General features: G+C 38.0%; 1 long non-coding RNA gene across 4 annotated transcripts in view; it reads left to right on the top strand.

Moving 5' to 3' along the window:
• Positions 1-13,034, top strand: part of LOC123378852 — a 133,345-nt gene that overhangs the window by 61,460 nt on the left and 58,851 nt on the right. The gene's annotated exons all lie outside the window — the stretch shown is intronic.

Raw genomic sequence — 13,034 nt, 5'->3', positions numbered from 1 at the left:
CACAGATATGGGCAATGGCTGCCTCTGAGAGTCATCAAAGCATGTAAGGACATGCAATATGCTCATGTGACCCTGTACTCCATCTTAGAGCAGTAGCTTTCCACAAACAGAGGTTGTGAGCTGTGTTTGAGCTAGTAAATTTCCAGGCACCTGGCAAAGAGTATAAAAGACCTCTGAGATATCTCCATTTGGGCTCTTTCCTGCCCTTTCCTGATTCTCTGAACTGTGGATTGACATCTAAAAGGAGCGTATTGAGCTATGGATCTTCCAATCTTTTGGAAGTTACCAGAGAGACTTTACAAGCCAACAGTCTATAACATCACTGCTACAGACCTGATATAAGGACTTTGCAATTATTGTATGTATATGATCTATTAACCATTTTAAACTCTCTTCTTCCTTTCTTTTATTAATAAACCTTTAAATTTTAGTTACTAAAGGATTGGCAGCAACATGATTATTGGGTAAAATCTGAGTTATGTATTGACTGGCTAAGTGGCTGATCTCTTGATTAGCAGGACCATATATGTGATGAAATTTGGTTTTCAATAACTATTCATCATAGAATCCAGTGTCTGGGTGGTGAGATAAGGGCTGGAATGCCAAAGGAGACTGCATCCCTGACTTCTTGTTAACTAGTGAGGCGAGACAGAAGTTTACTTTTGTTACTGACTTGGTATAATTTAATGATTGAATAACCACCAGTTTGTGGTGAGTCTGCCCCATTTCTCAGCAGCTTCTTCTGAATCTGGTACTCTCAGCTGTGACCTACTGAGACATGGTGACACCAAGGAAAAAGTAACAAGGGATTGAGAAGTGGATAGGTTAGAAGTTTATAAGCAAGTGAACCACTGGAGAACAGATTCTGGACTGCGAGATAACCATATTACAGAAAATCCAGCCAATGTCGCAGCTGCACAGGCAGTATCAATGGTATAAAAAATGATGTCATTTTACCCCTGGAAATCCTGCCCTGAACTGTCCAAGAAAGCACACTTTTTTAATTGCTCCCAAAGCCTCCTGCTAAAGTTAGTTCTATAGGAAAAAATCACTTTGAAACACTGAGAGACTCCACTGTTTCAGGCTTTTCTAATGTTAACACAGTGTTTTGGAGACACTGTTCATGCAAATCATTTCTGGGATGCAGTTCCACACAGAAAACAGTGAAGCCTCAAGTAGCGAATAAAGTGGTGGAGTAGCATGGTGGCTCCCTGCACAGTACTTGCTGGTGGGCTGCAGATAGTCGGCTGTTCTCTTACTGCTGATTTTCCCTTTGTTTCTTCCTTCTGCATTACACCTGTGTAGAATTTCATGACATACTGGTAAAAAAAGCCTGAGTTTGTCTAGAGCCGTGGTTCTCAACAAGGGGTACATGTATCTCTAGGGTAGGCAGAGGTCTTCCAGGAGGTACATCAACTTATCTAGATATTTGCCTAGGCTATGGCTACACTTGCACTTCAAAGCACTGCCGCGGCAGCGCTTGAAGCGCTAAGTGTAGTCAAAGCGCCAGCGCTGGGAGAGAGCTCTCCCAGCGCTGTCCGTACTCCACCTCCCTGTGGGGAATAACGTACAGCGCTGCGCTCCCAGCGCTGGGGCTTTGACCACACTGGCGCTTTGCAGCGCTGCGCTTTGCAGCGCTGCAATTTGCAGCGCTGGAGAGGGTGTGTTTTCACACCCTGCTGCAGCGCTGCAAATTTGCAAGTGTAGCCATAGCCCTAGTCTTACAACAGGCTACATAAAAAGCACTAGTGAAATCAGTAGAAAATAAAATTTCATACAGACAATGCTTGTTTATACTGCTCTCTATTCGCCACACTGAAATGTAAGTAGAATATTTATATTCCAATTGATTTATTTTATAATTATATGGTAAAAATAAGAAAATAAGCAATTTTTCAGTCATAGTATGCTGTGACACTTCGTATTTTTATGTCTGATTTTTGTAAGCAAGTAGTTTTTAAGTGAGGTGAAACTTGGGGATATGCAAGACAAATTGGACTCCTGCAAGGGGTCCAGTAGTCTGGAAAGGTTGAGAGCCACTGGCCTACACTAATGGCTCAGCATCGGTGTAAATGCACTGCTATGTAGGCACTAGTTTTTCTAGTGTAGACACATACTAAGTGAATTCATTGCTGTTAGCCCCCGAGGCAGAAGTCGTCATCAACTTATTCATATATAGCAGTAGTACAAGCTTCCTCATATTGCCCCATTACTCTACCACAATCTTTGCCCTGGGATGAATGCCTCAGTAGCTTTCTTACTTATTTAAGCCCCAGTTCTGCAAGGTACTTCAGCACTTGCCTAACTACAAGCATGTAAGTTGTTCCATTGACTTCAGTGATTATTTCTCCCCTGAGAACTCCAACAAAGGAGTCAATATGTTCAATGGTTTGTGATGTAAGACACATGTCCAGTAGGAGCTGGTTTGAGACTAACAAGTTATTTCACATTGATCAGAAATAGCCGTTATATGATAAGTTTTGTCACTAGGAATCTACACTGGATTTTAGCTAACTATAGAGGTGAAAAATTCTATAGCCTTTTGCTTCTACAGCCTGGAGTTCACCATTATAAGATGTCTATAAGATGGTGTATGAAAGTATTTCAGAAGCGGTGCCTATTGATAGGTAATCCAAATTCTGCCATGTTTTTACATCGCTCCTGCAGTTCTATCTAGAAAAGGAAGAAAGTACTTTTCTAACAATAAAATGATGGTGCTTACTCCATCACAATTAAAAATAGATCCCTATGGCTGGGAAAGAATAAGAAATTAAGGAAAATTCCACTGATAGTTAACTAGTCCTGTCCAGGAAGATGGAGAGAAACAAAGGAAAAATAGCTGATGATAACCAGCAACAGCTGCAAACAACCAAATGTTTTTGTGTCTGATTCTTACTTTATTAAGGCCCCTTTTATATCACTTTGGCAGTATAAGAAGCTCTTAAAATAGGGATAAATTACAGTCATGACACTGTCAGTTTGCACTGCCAGAATGGTGTAAAGTGGCATTAGTGTAAATGAGAATCAAGCCCTTTACACACACACTCTCTCTCTCTCTCTCTCTCTCTCACCATCAAGTATAATCCCTGAAATATGTGATATTATCTGCAGAGTTCCATCAGCTGAACTTCTTATACTTCCCTTATTCCCTTTGCTATAACTGGTAAATGAGCACATCCACAGTGCTTCATTTTCTCCCATATGGCATTACCAATTAAGAACTTCTGAGGAATTGCCTATTTAAATTTCAGTCAATACATTGTTACATGGAAACTTTACCTCCTTTTTTTGTGGCTGTGCCTATGCTAGTGATATTTGCCCTAAACTTTCCCCTTTTTCTAGAACTGGTGCAGCTACATCCATGCAGCTGCAACAATGAGATAGATTAGAGGGAAATGTCTATTGTAGATGTAAGCTGTCATCAAAGTACCCAGGAGATGGGGATGGTATGGAACTTACTTCCCCCAACCTACGGCCAAAATATGGTGGCTGCAACGTAACCCCTCCATGCCTGTTACTCCATTTTGAAGGCTGGAGAAGTGACTGTAGTCCCATGCTACTTGCAAGGGGCTTCAGGGGCAGTTTCCTCTACCCTAACCATCTGCACCAGCCTATTCTGGGCTGACAGCATGTTCCTCGGTGTCATGCCAGGGGTGCAGAAACCCCACCTCATGGATTTTCTATTCACACTCCTCAGGAAGTGTGGAGCTTAAGGGGCAGGAAAGGTCTGTTCAGCTCTCTGCTCAAAGGGGAATTTCCAATGTGATTCAGGAATCATTTCTACCCTTCTAGCAAGCAGGTATTAAATACAGGAATATAAACTGTTTCTGAATTAAAATCTATTTACAAGTTTCACTTCATTTAATTCAGCAGATTAATTGATGAAACTATTTATATTCTGATTTGTTCATGTAATGTAATTCTAATGTATTTAATTATTGGGTGCATACTAATTGAATAAAGTTAGCTGATGAAGGTGGATACTTAGGTTCAGTGAATTAAACAGTAGTTCCATGTCTTTGGTTTCAAGACTTTTACAACCATTTTTTTGTGTAATATGAAACAGGCTATCTGCTAAAAATCAATCACTTCAGTGAATAAGAATGGTAGTAATAAATGGTTAGTGTTTGCTTATAATGTAGCTTCCTTATTAAAATGCATGCATCCTTTAATTAAGCCTTTCCCAGTTTATTCTTATTTCTTCTAAATCTGTAAGTATGTACTGTAACAAAAGAAAAAAAACCATGATTTATCAGAATGCCACAGGGATTGTCAGGAGTGGATCCATTTAAAATGTATACACAGAGTTGTACACGGACGATCAAAAATAGTCAACACAAGCAACTGTTGTATACTATAATGATAAAGTGTTATGTGAAGTACAGAAAACATGCTATAAGGTTTCCGCTAAAGGCTGCTGTTAAATATAGAAGACTATCATTCTGTTTGACTTTTCATAAAGCAATGAAAACCAAAATAGCTTAATTGGGCACAATCATGAAAAATTAAATGTTTAAAGCCAGAAATGGTTTGGAGAAGGCTAAATTTTTAAGAGGGAAATACTGTAACTGAGTTATAATAGATAGGTAAACAGTATTTGAAAGTCTAAGCATAAAGATTTATTAGACACAAAAATGGAACGTTTGATTTCCATGTTTATTTATAGACTCATTTGTACTAACCTGCAAACAGCATGCAAATCTGCAAATATTACAGTTTAAAAACTCAAAAAGTGGAATTATAGTAATTGTAAATATTTAAGCAATCTCATTTTCTAATAAAATTTTCTAAGTACACGTTAAATCTTGACATGACAGTAACATTAAATGAAATTCAGAACCAATTTGTGTTGCCATTGCAGAAAGATAAGCTGATTAGATTTTGAAGTGCAGGAGATATGGTTACATATTACATGTGTTTCAGTTAGGGCTGCCAAGCAATTTAAAAAATTAATCATGATTAATCGTGCTGTTAAACAATAATAGAATACCATTTATTTAAATATTTTTGGCTGTTTTCTACATTTTCAAATATATTGATTTCAATTCCAGCACAGAATACAAAGTGTACAGTGCTCACTGTATATTTATTTTTTATTTAAAATATTTGCACTGTAAAAAATAGTATTTCAGTTCACCCAATACAAATACTGCAGTGCAATCTCTATCATGAAAGTTGAACTTACAAATGTAGAATTATGTACAAAAAATAACTGCATTCAAAAATAAAACAATGTAAAACTTCAGAGCCTATAAGTCCACTCAGTCCTACATCAGCCAATCACTCAGACAAACAAGTTTGGTTACAATTTGCAGGAGATAATGCTCCCTGCTTCTTGTTTAAAATGTCACCTGAGAGTGAGAACAGGCATTCGCAAGGCACTGTTGTAGTTATTTACATGCCAGATGCACTGTAGATTCATATGTCCCTTTATGCTTCAACCACTATTCCAGAGGACATGCGTCCATGCTAATGACGGGTTGTGCTTGATAACGATCCAAATCAGAGCAGACCGCTGCATGTTCATTTTCATCATTTGAGTCAGATGCCATCAGCAGGAGGTTGATTTTCTTTTTTGGTGGTTCAGGTTCTGTAGTTTCCGCATTGGAGTGTTGCTCTTTTAAGACTTCTGAAGGCATGTTCCACACTTCATCTCTCTCCAGTTTTGGACTTCAGATTCTTATACCTTCTTATACCGAGTGCTGTAGCTATTTTTAGAAATTTCACATTGGTACCTTCTTTGTGTTTTGTCAAATCTGCTGTGAAAGTGTTTTTAAAACAAATATGTGCTGGGTCATCATCCGAGACTGCTATAACATGAAATATATGGCAGAATGTGGGTAAAACAGAACAGGAGATATTCAAATAAAAAACAACAACAAGCACTGTACACTTTGTATTCTGTGTTGTAATAGAAATCAATATATTTAAAAATGTAGAAAAACATTCAAAATATTTAATAAATTTAAATTGATATTCTATTGTTTAACAGTACGATTAATCACGATTACTCTTTTTGAGTTAATAGTGTGAGTTAACTGCGATTGAAACTAGGGCTGTAGATTAATGTTCTACTAATAAGGAATGAATAGATATTTGTAACTACATTTGGGGTCACTTCTTAGTTAGAGATCCAGTAGAGGAGCATATGCTCTTGATTCAGCTAAAATACTTGGAATGTAATGAAAGTATTTGAAAAGATCAAAATGTAGAATGTTTTTAATTAAGTAATTTATTTCCAATGTCACTTTCAGTTTAAGAACCACCAATGTTCACTTAGCAGAACGGGTGGTCCTTTTTGAATGTCATGAAAATTCAATGGATAATGTTTCTTCTTTGAGAAGATACATCCATGCTAGATGTTAGGTGTCTACTACAATTGGGTCAATTCTGTTTTATCCCACTTGACACTTTTCTTAAGGATCTGTGGTCAGCAGCATTGTATTTATCAAATGGAGGTGGTATTAATGGATTTTAGCAGTCTCTGAGAGAACAGGTTATCCTGTTTAAACTACAGTAACATAAGCCTGCTTTTTTCCCCAAAGAGCAATATCTAAAATGCTTATTTTCTTCAGACATAGCTTTCTAATAATAATATAATATTACAAGAACTGTGCTGAATTCTCATTTATGTCAGTCTTGCACTTTGAAGCTCTGAGGCTGTTTGTAAACAGTGAAAATTTAGTTTCCATTATCATTTGATTTACAACCTTCTTCAGAATGCATATTCCATACAGAAAATGTAATGAAACTACAATTTTACAGCTTTCAAGTCTATATATTTTAGTCCTAGTGCCAGGATTTTTGGAACATACTGCTGATGTGGAATACTGTAAAATAATCACCAATGATTTATAGTGTGGCTTGAATATGTAAATATAAAGCTAACATTGTTTAATTGATTTAAATCAAGTTTTGCAAAATAAAATAACCCCATCCTATAACTCATTGTATTGCTCAACATATTTATGTAAATTAGGAAAAGTGAGGGGAATGAGCAAAGAATTTAGAATACACAACATTTTACATTTTCTTTATTAATATCCTGCAAAATGTATGTATCCCCAAATCTGGATGACATTTGATTGCTAGTTTGTAATTATAAATACACATGAAGCATGGACAGAAGATCATCCAATGTAAATATGAATCACATGTGACTGGTCTTTGCAGCCAAGACTGTGTTTATGCCTTCATATTGATATACCCGGTTCAAATAATGGCATACTTAAAGTCAACTTTATATCAGATAATAAATCTAAATTCTTTACGTGTGTCTTGTGTGAAGCAAAACATTTTGCTTGCCTTCATCTCTTCTATCTACTTGTGGCCTGGGCCAACACCTCCTGAAGTAGTGGAAGAGCTACTTGTAGCTTCAGTGGGCAAGGGATGAGGTCATTATACCTCTTCAAAACACTATGTAAACATTAACTAATTCTCATAATTAATCATAAGGGTGATGACTCCTTTGGTACTGATCCAGCAAAGCACTAAAGCATGTACTTATCTTTCAGCCTATGAGCAGTCCCTTTGTGGCACTACTCATGCTAAGTTAAGCATATGCTGAAATGGTTTGTTAGATTGGAGCTAAACTGCTTGAGCACCTTGCAGGATCAAGTCCCTGATGAGGCAAGACACAACATGCAGATTCCATAGGGAGTTTGGAACCTTTTGGCCAACATGTGGATGTTAATGACTAAAATGATTGTGTACGGTTATACTGGCTACCTGACAACAACTTGCAACCTCAGTGCACGTTCTTCAAGGACTTAAGAGAAAGGAAAATATAATCTGAGAAACCAAAACCTCACATCTAAACAAAAATAACCTTCCTTTAGCAAGAAGAATCAGAAGGCAGAAGATATCCCCATTAGCACAAGATGAACACTAACATAATTTAAATGGCTGCATCACAAATAATGAAATATTATTTACATTTATGGCACAATTAGGGGCAGGATTCATCTTAGAGTACATCCATCATCTACTGTACTGAAATCATGTACATTATAATAAAACCTGCATTAAGTAATTAAATGTTTTAAAGTATAATCAAATATAGTTTGCAGGGTGCAATGCACAAAACTTGATCATAATTGTCTCTGAAGAATTTACAATGTTTTCTAATACAGAAATCATTAAGAATTTTGTCCACATTGAGATGCCTGTAGCTTTCCTTATAATTAAACTAGAAAACAGGAAGGGGGAGCTTTCAAGCTAATTTTTTTAATCAGTATGTGTTGCTTGTACACAGAAATATTGCCTGTGCAGAGTCAGTGGAGGATGCAGTATGCATAGCAAGTTGTGGGCATTCCATAAGAATCTTTGAAAGTCAAGAGATTGTGTGCTCCTAAATCTCCTAGGCACTTTGTACATACTTAACTGTAGTATTTTCAATCATAAATAATATATTCAGTGCACGACAGCTGTATAGAACTGCTCTATTTAGCTTCTATACCTAATCAAGGTATTTGCATTTGGAGATCACTTAGTTCAGCTGGAAAGTGCTAACTCCAAGTGTTAGAACAATTAGGGCTTTAAGCATGCAGAAGCACATCAGCAAAAACTTAAATCATTATTGGCATTTGCATTAGGTGCTTCGGTTGAACCTATGGGAATAATTTAAAGCTTTGCATGCACACTTCTGTATGCCTAGTTCCCTGATTTTGTGCTTATATTGTATTTTGTCCAAATAGATTTCAATAAGTACCCATTCCTGCTTTGTGCATTATTACCAGATTATTTGTTGGGTGTTTCAGTTTGTAATTACATTGAATGACCCCAAATAAAACATTAAAAGCCCCTACTTTGAAACCCCAAATCTGTCCTCCTCTGAGTCTCCAAATGTTGTGAGAGTGATGGTAATGAAATATCACATATTAGAAACATTACATTGAGAAACGTTTTTTTTCCCCACACACATAGTGGGCCTAATTCTCCTCTGCCTTACACTTTATATAGTCACATACACCTGTGCGAAGTGGATTAAATTGTGATTAAATGAAAATGGTAGTGTTCTATACCCACTTTGTACTGATATAATATAGACTTAGAATTAGGTAGGGGGACAATTGAGAATTAGGTTTCAGAGTAGTAGCTGTGTTAGTCTGTATCAACAAAAACATCAAGGAGTCCTTGTGGCACCTTAGAGACTTACAAATTTATTTGGGCATAAGTTTTCGTGGGCTAAAACCCACTTCATCAGATGCATGGAGTGAAAAATACAGTAAGCAGTATATATATATTACAGCACATGAAAAGATAGGAGTTGCCTTACCATGTGAGGGGTCAGTGCTAACAAGGCCAATGCAATCAAGGTGGACGTCGCCCATTCCCAACAGTTGACGAGAAGGTGTGAGTATCAGCAGAGGGAAAATTACTTTTTGTAACAACCCATCCACTCCCAGTCTTTATTGAGGCCTAATTTGATGGTGTCCCGTTTGCAAATTAATTCCAATTCTCCAGTTTCTCATTGAAGTCTGTTTTTGAAGATTTTTGTTGAAGAATTGCCACTTTTAAGTCTGTTATTGAGTGTCCAAGGAGACTGAAGTGCTCTCCTACTGGTTTTTGAATGTTATAATTCTTGATGTCTGATTTGTGTCCATTTATTCTTTTGTGTAGAGACTCTCTGGTTTGGCCAATGTACATGGCAAAGGGGCACTGCTGGCACATGATGGCATATATCACATTGGTAGATGTGCAGGTGAACGAGCTCCAGATGGTGTGGCTGATGCGGTTAGATCCTATGATGGTGTTCCTTGAATAGATATGCAGAGTGGGTTTTAGCCCACGAAAGCTTATGCCCAAATAAATTTGTTAGTCTCTAAGGTGCCACAAGGACCCCTTCTTGTTTTTTTTAAATTGAGAATTAGTGGCGTCATCCAAAAACACAGAAATCAATGGAAAGATTCCTATTGACTTCAGTGGGCTTTGGATCATGTCCTAGGTTGATGATATATGCTAAACCATCTGTGATACACTGAAAATGAAAGCATATTAAAATATAGGTTTCATGGAGGTAACTAAGTGAAGAATTTGCAAACGAAAATGTGCATATTATATCCTAAAAGATACATACTATATTGGAAAGCGAACTCCATTCTGTAATCCCTCTTCCTGAGTAACACCCCATTCTTTCCCATCTGGGTAATATTCTGTAGGAAACCAACTTTCATTTCACTGTAATTTATATTCATAACAAGGTATTCAAGTTTCATTTTCTGTCAGTAAGAGCATCATCATTTTTATTTAAAGTTCTTCATTTTTCATAGAGCTTTGAGACATTATAAAATAGAAATATCTTCTAATGGTGCTGTAATGCCTTGAGGCTTCCAGACTGTGCAAGTCAATGTTTTATTCATAGAGATTTCAATAATTATACTTATTTATTGATCGTCACACAATTCTTTTCAATATTGCTTTGAATTTAAAGATTATGGTATGAAAATGTTTTCTGGAGAGTCAAGATCAGTTTCCAGTCATAAAATGAGATATCCATATGCAGTTCACAGTAAGTATGTTTTTGCAAAGTGTTCAGTTTTATGAATAATTTAACACTTTGCTTCTTTTGTTTTTGTTTGCAAGGATTTTCTTTCCTATCGACACAATAATGACCTTGTTTTGCTTTTCATACATCCTTGATTGAACTTGGAGACTGTTTTTATGGACTGCCTTAAGTAGAATAATAAAATAATTGTGGAATTGCCCTTTGTGGTTTGTCCTGGTCTGCTGTCTTTCATTTCCATTGCTCTTTCCTTTGGCCAAATCAATTAGATTTTTTTTTTAATTCTAGCACGTATAATAAGCCAGTACCATCTCATATCCTAATAAACTCTATTTCTGTTTGTGCAACTGCTTAGTCCTCATATGCTGCTTTTTTCTGTTTTATTCTTTCCAGAAGGGCTCACAAGTCTTAGTCAAGTGAATTATCAAAGTCTCTTGAGTCTGGGGAAATGTCTCTGTTTCTGGTAATGGATCACAACACAAAAATCTGGTCACTGAATTTGACTGCTTAATATACCCCAGCACTATGATGATCTCTGAACACTTTCTCTGATAACTGTCTCCTCTCTGACTGCTGGTGTTAGTCTGTTTCATGTGGATGTTGTGTATATTTCTCCCTGGCTGTAAAATACCCTTTTTGTACTTTATTTTCTACAACTGCTTTTCTTTTCTGCTATGTATCTTATTTTTTGTCCCTGATGTAATTAAGTTCACAGTATGTCCGGGTGTTCCTAAATTATTTGTTGAAAGTTTCAGTTTGTAACTACAATCTGGTAATGCATGAAGCGGGTATGGCTACTTAATGGACAAAGAGCAGGGTTACAGTGAAACACTGAAGTGAGAAGCCTGGTTAAGCTAACGGGGATAAATCTGATTGAGAAACTACATTGCAAACTTAGGGAATGAGTAAAATAAGCTGTCATAGAAATGAAAATATCAGGTTAATGAGTGGAAGATACAGCATAGTGGAAAAGAAAATACCATCATTACCAGGGAGCAGTTCTGTACTGAAGGCCATGGGCCTGATCCTTCACCCATAGAAACCAATAGCAGTGCTCTCACTGACTTCAATGGCTGCAGGTCCAAGCCCCACATAAGTGGGTATCTGGCTAAATTAACAGAGCAACTAAAGATTGTATATTTTAATATGAGAAATTGACATAAAGGGCAAAAAATGAAGTTTTATGCTAGTCACATTAATGTTAATGATGAGGGTGATGCATTGGTGGAAGATGTGAAAATAAGAAACAATTGGCCTTTAGACGTGCGGACTCACCCCTGCGGCACCTCCTGCTGGTGACTCCTGGGAATTAGCTCATTCCAGCTCTGGAGCGCCCTCTGCAGGCCAGTGATCTGCCTGTGCTGTGGCCCCCGTGTCCCTCCCAGGACCTGGTGCCCCTTTATCTGGGGTGCTGCCCCCTGGCAGTAACCCCTTTCTCTTAGGGTCTCCCCTCCCCAGGGACCCCCCACCCATTATTCCCACCTCACCTCAGTATAAGGCTACTGCCAGTCATTGTCTAGCCCCATGCCCCATGGCAGATTGCAGTATCAGCCTACTCATCACTGGCAAGGAGGGTTTGGACCTGCTGCCTTGGCCTACCCCTGGGCTGCCCTCTGCAACCCCCAGTACCTTTTAGCCCAATGCTAGGCTGCAGCCTGGGGCTTTCCAAGCTGGAGCTCCTCAGCCTCTTCCCAGCCCTGCTCCACTCAGGTACTTTGTTTCTAGCGCCCTGTAGTCAGGCCCTTCTCCCTCTATGGGCAGAGGGAGACTCCCTGTCTGTCCCTGGCTTCTCTGCCTTTATAAGGCCAGCTGAGTCTGTTTGGGCCGTGGAAGGAGCTGCAGCCACTTCCCCCAATCAGCCCAGCCTAAAAGTTGCTTTCTCCAGCCACAGCCCGCTCCCAGAGCTGTTTTAAGCCCTTCAGGGCAGGAGCAGGGTAACCACCCTGCTACAGAGCCAGAAATATCTGCTCTCACAGTAATTTTATAGTTCAGCTTTTGGTCCCACTGACTAGGAAGCATCAGGCTACATGATTTTAAAAAAATGTAATTAAACCTTTTAAACCTTAAAAAAGGTTCAGATAAAGTTTGAATTGAGTTTGGGCTCAACTAGCCAAACTGATTTGCTCATTGCAGATTGTACGTGTCTCACTGAAGAGCCGTCAAAGATTTATATAAAAACATCTGTTGACTTTCAAAATTTAAAAAGAACACAAAAATAAATTATTACTGCCAGTTTAAAGAATTAACGGTTATTCTTCAAGACAAACAGTCCTTTATTCTTCTGGTTTTGAGCCTACTGCTAGAACTAGGCTTTTCTCTGCTCTGTTTTCACTCTCAGGCACTACCTGAGCTCTACCACAAGAGGCAGTTTTGGCTGTTCATTTCTGCTCTTCTCATGAGGAAATTACTCCAACTACCACCTCAAGCAAGTTAAAATCTTTCTTTCCATTTAACTCACATAAGCTGCAAACAGACCAGGTAACAAATCCATTCTATTTAACATTCCCTTATGGTCAGATCATGCCAGCCT

The sequence above is a fragment of the Mauremys mutica genome, chromosome 10, assembly GCF_020497125.1.
Source record: "Mauremys mutica isolate MM-2020 ecotype Southern chromosome 10, ASM2049712v1, whole genome shotgun sequence".
Lineage (NCBI taxonomy): Eukaryota > Metazoa > Chordata > Testudines > Geoemydidae > Mauremys > Mauremys mutica.
The sequence above is the reverse complement of the archived record's forward strand: the minus strand, read 5'-3'. Positions and strand labels throughout refer to the sequence as shown.